The following is a 6,137-nucleotide window of genomic DNA, read 5'->3' on the forward strand; positions in this document are numbered from 1 at the left end:
ACAAGACACAAGTTTCAACACATTCCCAGGATTGAGCACGAGGTGGCACGTCCTCTTTCTCCCTGTGTGGATAGATGTATCCAAAACAATCCTAACAGGCAGCTGAATGTCCCGGAGGGGCTCCTCTTGATCACTTCTTGGTGCCTGAAACCAATGGGCTGCCTCTGAGGTGGCTGCAAATGACCCAAGGCTAGGAGAATGCCAGGCCCTGTCTACTAACCTTGGAGCAAACTCCCCATCTGAAAATGACCGAGGACTGGGAGAATCCCCATCCCTGTCTACAATTGACCATGAACTAAAGTCTAGAAAAGAGGCATCTCTCTTTCCAACCAGGTTCACTGTATAAGTACACATGCTCAGTAACATACTGCCAATTTCAAAATCCCAAATTGGTCAACCGGTACAAAACAAAAGTACCAAAGCAGCCACAGTCAGACAGACAAGACAACTAATAGACAAGAAAAGAGCACTCTATTAGGGGCAGATGTTAATGAGCTGAACCTCTGGGCTTATGTCCTGGTGGAGTCCCTGTGGGGAGCTTCCAGACCAACACTCCAAATGTTGTGCCTAGAGCATGTCCTTCCCCCAAGAAGGAGACCATCAGAAAGCAGAGAGGACAGGACTGCAAATGTCAAAAGTTAACACTTTTATTGTAAGTACAGGCAAGTACAGGCAATTACTGGCTGGCCAGGAACTTCTTCACTACTCCAAAACAGCAAGAGAGAGAGAGAGAGAGAGAGAGAGAGAGAGAGAGAGAGAGAGAGAGAGAGAGAGAGAGAAGTTAAAATTCTTTGTGGGGTTAGTTTTTAAAAGGTGAAACTACAAAATGGCTTTTTGAAGTGGCTTTTTGGCATGGGTGCAAGGTCTTTTGCTCCCTCCCATCCTAAGTCAGCTCTCTCTTTGTTTTCTTTATCACCAGGTGGCTAGCTGGGCTAAGTGTCCTTTTGCTCTAAATCCCCTAGGTGAAAGAGGTGGAAGGAAAGTGCTGCTAGTTTTTGTTTCTAATTTTAAAACATTCTGCTAGGAAATTCTCGTCCCTTTAAGAATAAGGGGTAAGGGTCTCTCAAAATCTAGAGATAATAAATTCTGTGTGGTGCTAGGCATGCACTTACAGAATTTTGGAAAGATCATATATAGGTGTACAAAAAACTGAGATACCCTAAGGTTCAGTCAGCTTCACTAGGCAACACCCTCCCAATCTTTTCCCTACAGGTAATGATCTTGGGTTAAACACCTGTGGGGGAAATGAAATAAAGCTCAACTGGACTGAGAACATATAGCTTGGTACAGGCACAACACAGAACAGTGCTAATCAACTTTGAGACCTCCAAGTGGAGGGTTTTTGGAGTTTGTTATGCACGCATTATGCTAACCATTCAGTGGATTGAAGCTAGCCTTGTGAAAACAACAAGATTTGGGCAATTACCTCAACTAAAATATGGCAAATACTGGAGGGTATGGATTTTAGATATCAAACAAAAGTTATAGCTTTATCAGTAGTACTCTTGGTAGTGACAGACCACTCAAAAATAAAATTAATGAAAAAAACAATCAAACAACCTTGACACAATAAAAAATTACCAAGCCTAAAAGTTCGCTGGAAGAAAGATGAAAATGTAATCTGTTCTTGGGTTGAAAATTTTAAGGAAGTTTTCTAAAATATGTGTGTAGAATATTTAAAAATACCATAGTATTTTCAGGTACCTCAATAATAGGACCATAATCTGATAAAACAATGCCATTAATGCAATCTGATGGTCTTTAGCATTTGCGTGCCTCGGAAGTACTATTAGTATGCTGTATTTGATGTGCATGTATCATAAGAGCACAGTGCACTGATCACAATTTGCATTCTCTTCTATGTTCTAAGATATAACATGTATGAACAAAGCACTTTCCCATTATGAAAGTAAATTAGAAGTAATGAAAGAAGTAAAAAGAGTAAATTTGATTGTGCTTTTGTGAAGCAAAGGAAACCTGTGTTATGTATGGACTATCTTAAAACAATAGGTATTAAGGATCTAGTCCTGAATGAAACTTTTAACTAAGTTGCTATATGTAGCAAGAATTTAAGTGTAAGCACATGATTTTCACTACAATGTTATGTAGTATCTAAGCAGTGATGTGTTGAAAGCAAAGATGTAAGAATTTAGCCAGTCATTCAAAAGCTACTGCAGTTTTAAAATAAAAGCTATCGGCAGTCTCAGATAATCAGGTTGGGACAATTTCCATTTATTTGTTTTAACCCTTGTTATGGTCTCCAAGGATGAGGTTTAGGAGGCACTTGATGTTTCATTTTGGGAAAATCTTCAGAATTGTCCACACGTGGAGGATGGGAAGTGGATTTTGCATTACGAAGAGCATTTCTTTTCTGAAAAGTCTTAGATGTTTCTGCAGCTATGTGGCCAGTACCACCATGCTTAACATGCTCCAGTGGAGGTTCATACTTTCCAACAGACAGGAAATGCTTCTCAAGAGTTAAGATATAGTTAATTGCGTCTTGTACATTGCAAGGTGATCCACTCACAATGATGGTAGAATTAGTATGGGTTACTTTTGAAGGTACACGGATATCTACTTGGAATTGTTCCATGATTTTATGAATGGATTTTCCACCAAATCCAATAATATTGGCACAAACATGATGGTTCAGTGGGATTTCCTTAGAAACTGTTTTTTCAATTTTATGCAGCATTTTCATTATTGCATCTCGAGCTCCTAGGATGTTGTCTTTAGAACCTGAAATGGTAATTTGATCTTGTATTGGATTGCTTCCTTTCTTTGGATGATGAACAGTAACATCATAGTCTGTGCAAATCTGGGAAATAAGCATACCTTTATTACCAAAGATCTTGGAATGATATTTGGGATGTAAACTGAATGTTTGCCTAAAATTTCTTAATGTCTGTTCATCTATTTCCATTTGTAAAGCTTTTACTTGTTTTTGCAACTTCATCTTGGCTTGTTCTACATTTGGTTCCATGCCTGTAATGAATATGATATGAAAATTTCCTCCGGGTTGTACTACCTGAATATGAACTTGAAATTCCTTTATTAGCTTGCGTAAACCACTTCCTTTGTGCCCAATTATGTATGGATGTAGGTGAAAAGGTACTTGGACTTCAGCAGTGACAGGAACAAGAGATTCCAGAGCTTGGGTGGCTGTCTTGCAGTTTTCAGCTTTTCCTGAAGTAGTGTCACCTTTTTTTTGAGAAGTTGAAGCAGGCCCTTTGGTGTTCTTTTCCCCCTTTTCTTTACCAGTATCTTGAAGCTCTAGTCGTGTATTTGTAGTTGGTTTTTCTGCATCTGGAATCTTGATTTGAACTTTAAAATCTCTTGTAATTTGTTGAGTTCTAGAGCATATAGGTCCCATGATAAAAGGATGGAATTTGGGGGGAACAACACAACGTGTTGTGTCTTGGGAATCCAGAGGCTTAAATATCTCTTGAATATGTTTCTTCGCTGCTTCAACACAAGCCTTTGCTCCTTTTATTGTGACTTTTGTACTCTCCTTTCCTGCATATGAAAAGTTAATAAAAACTCCACCATATTCCTTAATTATTTTTTGTAAAAGCTGTCCCCTTTGCATTACAAAGTAATTGTGGAATTTGGGATTTATTAGTATGCTATCTTCTACCACATTCTCCAGATCTTTCAGTAAAACCTCTACCTCTCTTTGCACATCTTTAACAGCCTCTTCTGTCCCTATGATTGTTACTGATTCTTGATTCTTGTTCTTAAAGGTAGGGAAAATTATACGTGTCCCTGTCTTCTCACAGATTTTATGAAGATTGCCACCATTTTCACTCATAAGAAATTGATGATACTTTGACTTTACAGGGACAGCCACAGAATAACTCTTGGTTTGCTCTTCTGCAAGTTGCAGAAATTTTTTCTTAGCCTTTTCAACATTTTCTGCAGGGCCTCTCATAATGACTTTTTGAAGGCCCAATTGGGTACTTGGAAAATGAATATGGACTTTACCACATTCTTCCATGATTGAACTAATCAAGGACTCCTTAGAATCAGTAAGGGATTTGTGTAGACTAGGAGGAATTGAAATTTCAACTTCAGAAACTTTGGCTGCATTTTTATGCATAGAGAGAATCCAGTTTCGAGTTACTTCACGGTTTTCTGGCTTTCTGAAAGTGATGTTATTCTCTGAGTTGCAACTTGATGATGGAAAGTTAACCCTCCCCCTTAAATTTAGGTTGGCAGCACGGTTTTCCCTTTGGAAAGACCTATTTGGATATACAATGTATTGTCTTTTAGAAGTCATTGTTGGTTTTCAAGTACTTGCAATTCAGATGTGTTGCAGATCATTCAGCAGCAGCTCCAAGACATAAAAACTTCTTGTAGTTATGTTTTATCATATTACTGTATGAAAAGAATAAATATTTAAAGACACAATTTATTTCAAAAGTAATCAATAGGATAAAGACAATAAAATTATTATTTTATTCATTCATTTAATGAGTATATTAGAATTTCACCTATTTATCTGTCCTTATATGAGCACAAGGTAAACTCAGATTTTTAGGACTATATGGAAACATTCACAATATTTTCAAAAAATGTTCCTCATTTAAGAATTCTTATGACATTCATAAACAAACCTCATTGTTTCAAACAGACTCGTTTTTCACTTGTATAAGCTCTTATCTACAAAATATTATTGCAAAAATACAGTTATCTAAGTCTCTAAAAATACTGCATTTACTAATGTTTTTTTTTTTATTTTCAGTAACAATTTTTAAAATTTATAACTTAGAATTGAAAATAATGTCTGGATCTTCATATAAATAAATTGTGGGCCTATATTTCATATAAAATAATTTACAGGCAGGCTCACTGGCCACTAGGCAGATGCAACCCTGCCAAACAAGTAAGACAAAGGCCAGGATGTATTGCTTCTTTCTCTTTTGTTAAAAATGTAGATTGCCTGGGGAGAGTTGTTTGCCAAAGCTGGTGACTAAGTTGCAGGTGTTTCCCTAGTGCCACCCCCTCTTTCCCCCAGAAAGAGAATATTAATGAGCTTCCACCTTGGTTTACCTGGGGGATAAAAGATGTTTTGTAGCCGGGCGATGGTGGCGCACGCCTTTAATCCCAGCACTCGGGAGGCAGAGGCAGGCAGATCTCTGTGAGTTCGAGACCAGCCTGGTCTACAGAGCTAGTTCCAGGACAGGCTCCAAAACCACAGAGAAACCCTGTCTCGAAAAACCAAAAAAAAAAAAAAAAGGTGTTTTGTATAATAAATGCAAGTAGATCTTCAGGATTGATGAAGCCTGAGATGCCCTTTCGTGATGACTGTGTGAACTGTGTCTGGTTATTTCTTGCACCTCCTTACCGGTCAAATTAGGAAAGCTTCTATGTTGGGGCCTACTGCCCCTGACAATAAAATATGGAAAAATTATGGGGGCTAATTGCGAAACGGGATATTGGAAAAATAGGAGGAGATAAGAATGAAGAGTGTAACAAGGAAAAATATAATAACATTTATATTTATGAATAATTGCAATGAAACCAATTATGTATAAATAATATGTAATTAGTATGAACGTAGAAAAATTAACACCTTCCATGTTTTCAATTTTTGGGATTTTAACAAATTTAGAGTTAATAAGAAATGTCTTAATTCATCTGCAGAAGGTTTCCATCACCTATGTGAGTTTCCCATGCTTATATACAGGAAAATTCCATTTCTCCCACCATATACAACTAAATTATAAATATATCTTGCCTACTCTGGTAGTTTCATAATAGTAAAATTTTATGGTCTGCACAGTGGATAAGCCTCAATTACTGTTTAAGTCCTGTTTTAAATCTTCAATTTTTGAGATACAATGCTTTATTCCTCTTTTAATTCTGAAAAATACCTCATTTCTGTTTATAGCAACATTAAAGATTGTTCTGACTCACATTCTTCCTTGTGTCCACCTCTTCTAATGGAATTCTACATATTAAGTTATCAATGCTTGCTTCTTTGAACTCTTTCCTTCCATAGTATTCTTTTCCTATATAATGTTATTTAGACTCATAACTCAGAATATGACTTAAATAACCACTAATCACTCCTAAATGTTCAATGATATCTCTTAGCTTCCACAAGTGACCAGAGTATCATCAAATGAATACCT

The 6,137-nt window shown here is 37.0% G+C and overlaps 1 pseudogene; it reads right to left on the reverse strand.

Moving 5' to 3' along the window:
- Positions 1 to 2,251: 2,251 nt before the first annotated feature.
- On the reverse strand, positions 2,252 to 4,279 carry LOC101989685 (annotated as a pseudogene).
- Between the last annotated feature and the right edge of the window lie 1,858 nt (positions 4,280 to 6,137).

The sequence above is a fragment of the Microtus ochrogaster genome, chromosome X (genome assembly GCF_000317375.1).
Source record: "Microtus ochrogaster isolate Prairie Vole_2 chromosome X, MicOch1.0, whole genome shotgun sequence".
Classification (NCBI taxonomy): domain Eukaryota; kingdom Metazoa; phylum Chordata; class Mammalia; order Rodentia; family Cricetidae; genus Microtus; species Microtus ochrogaster.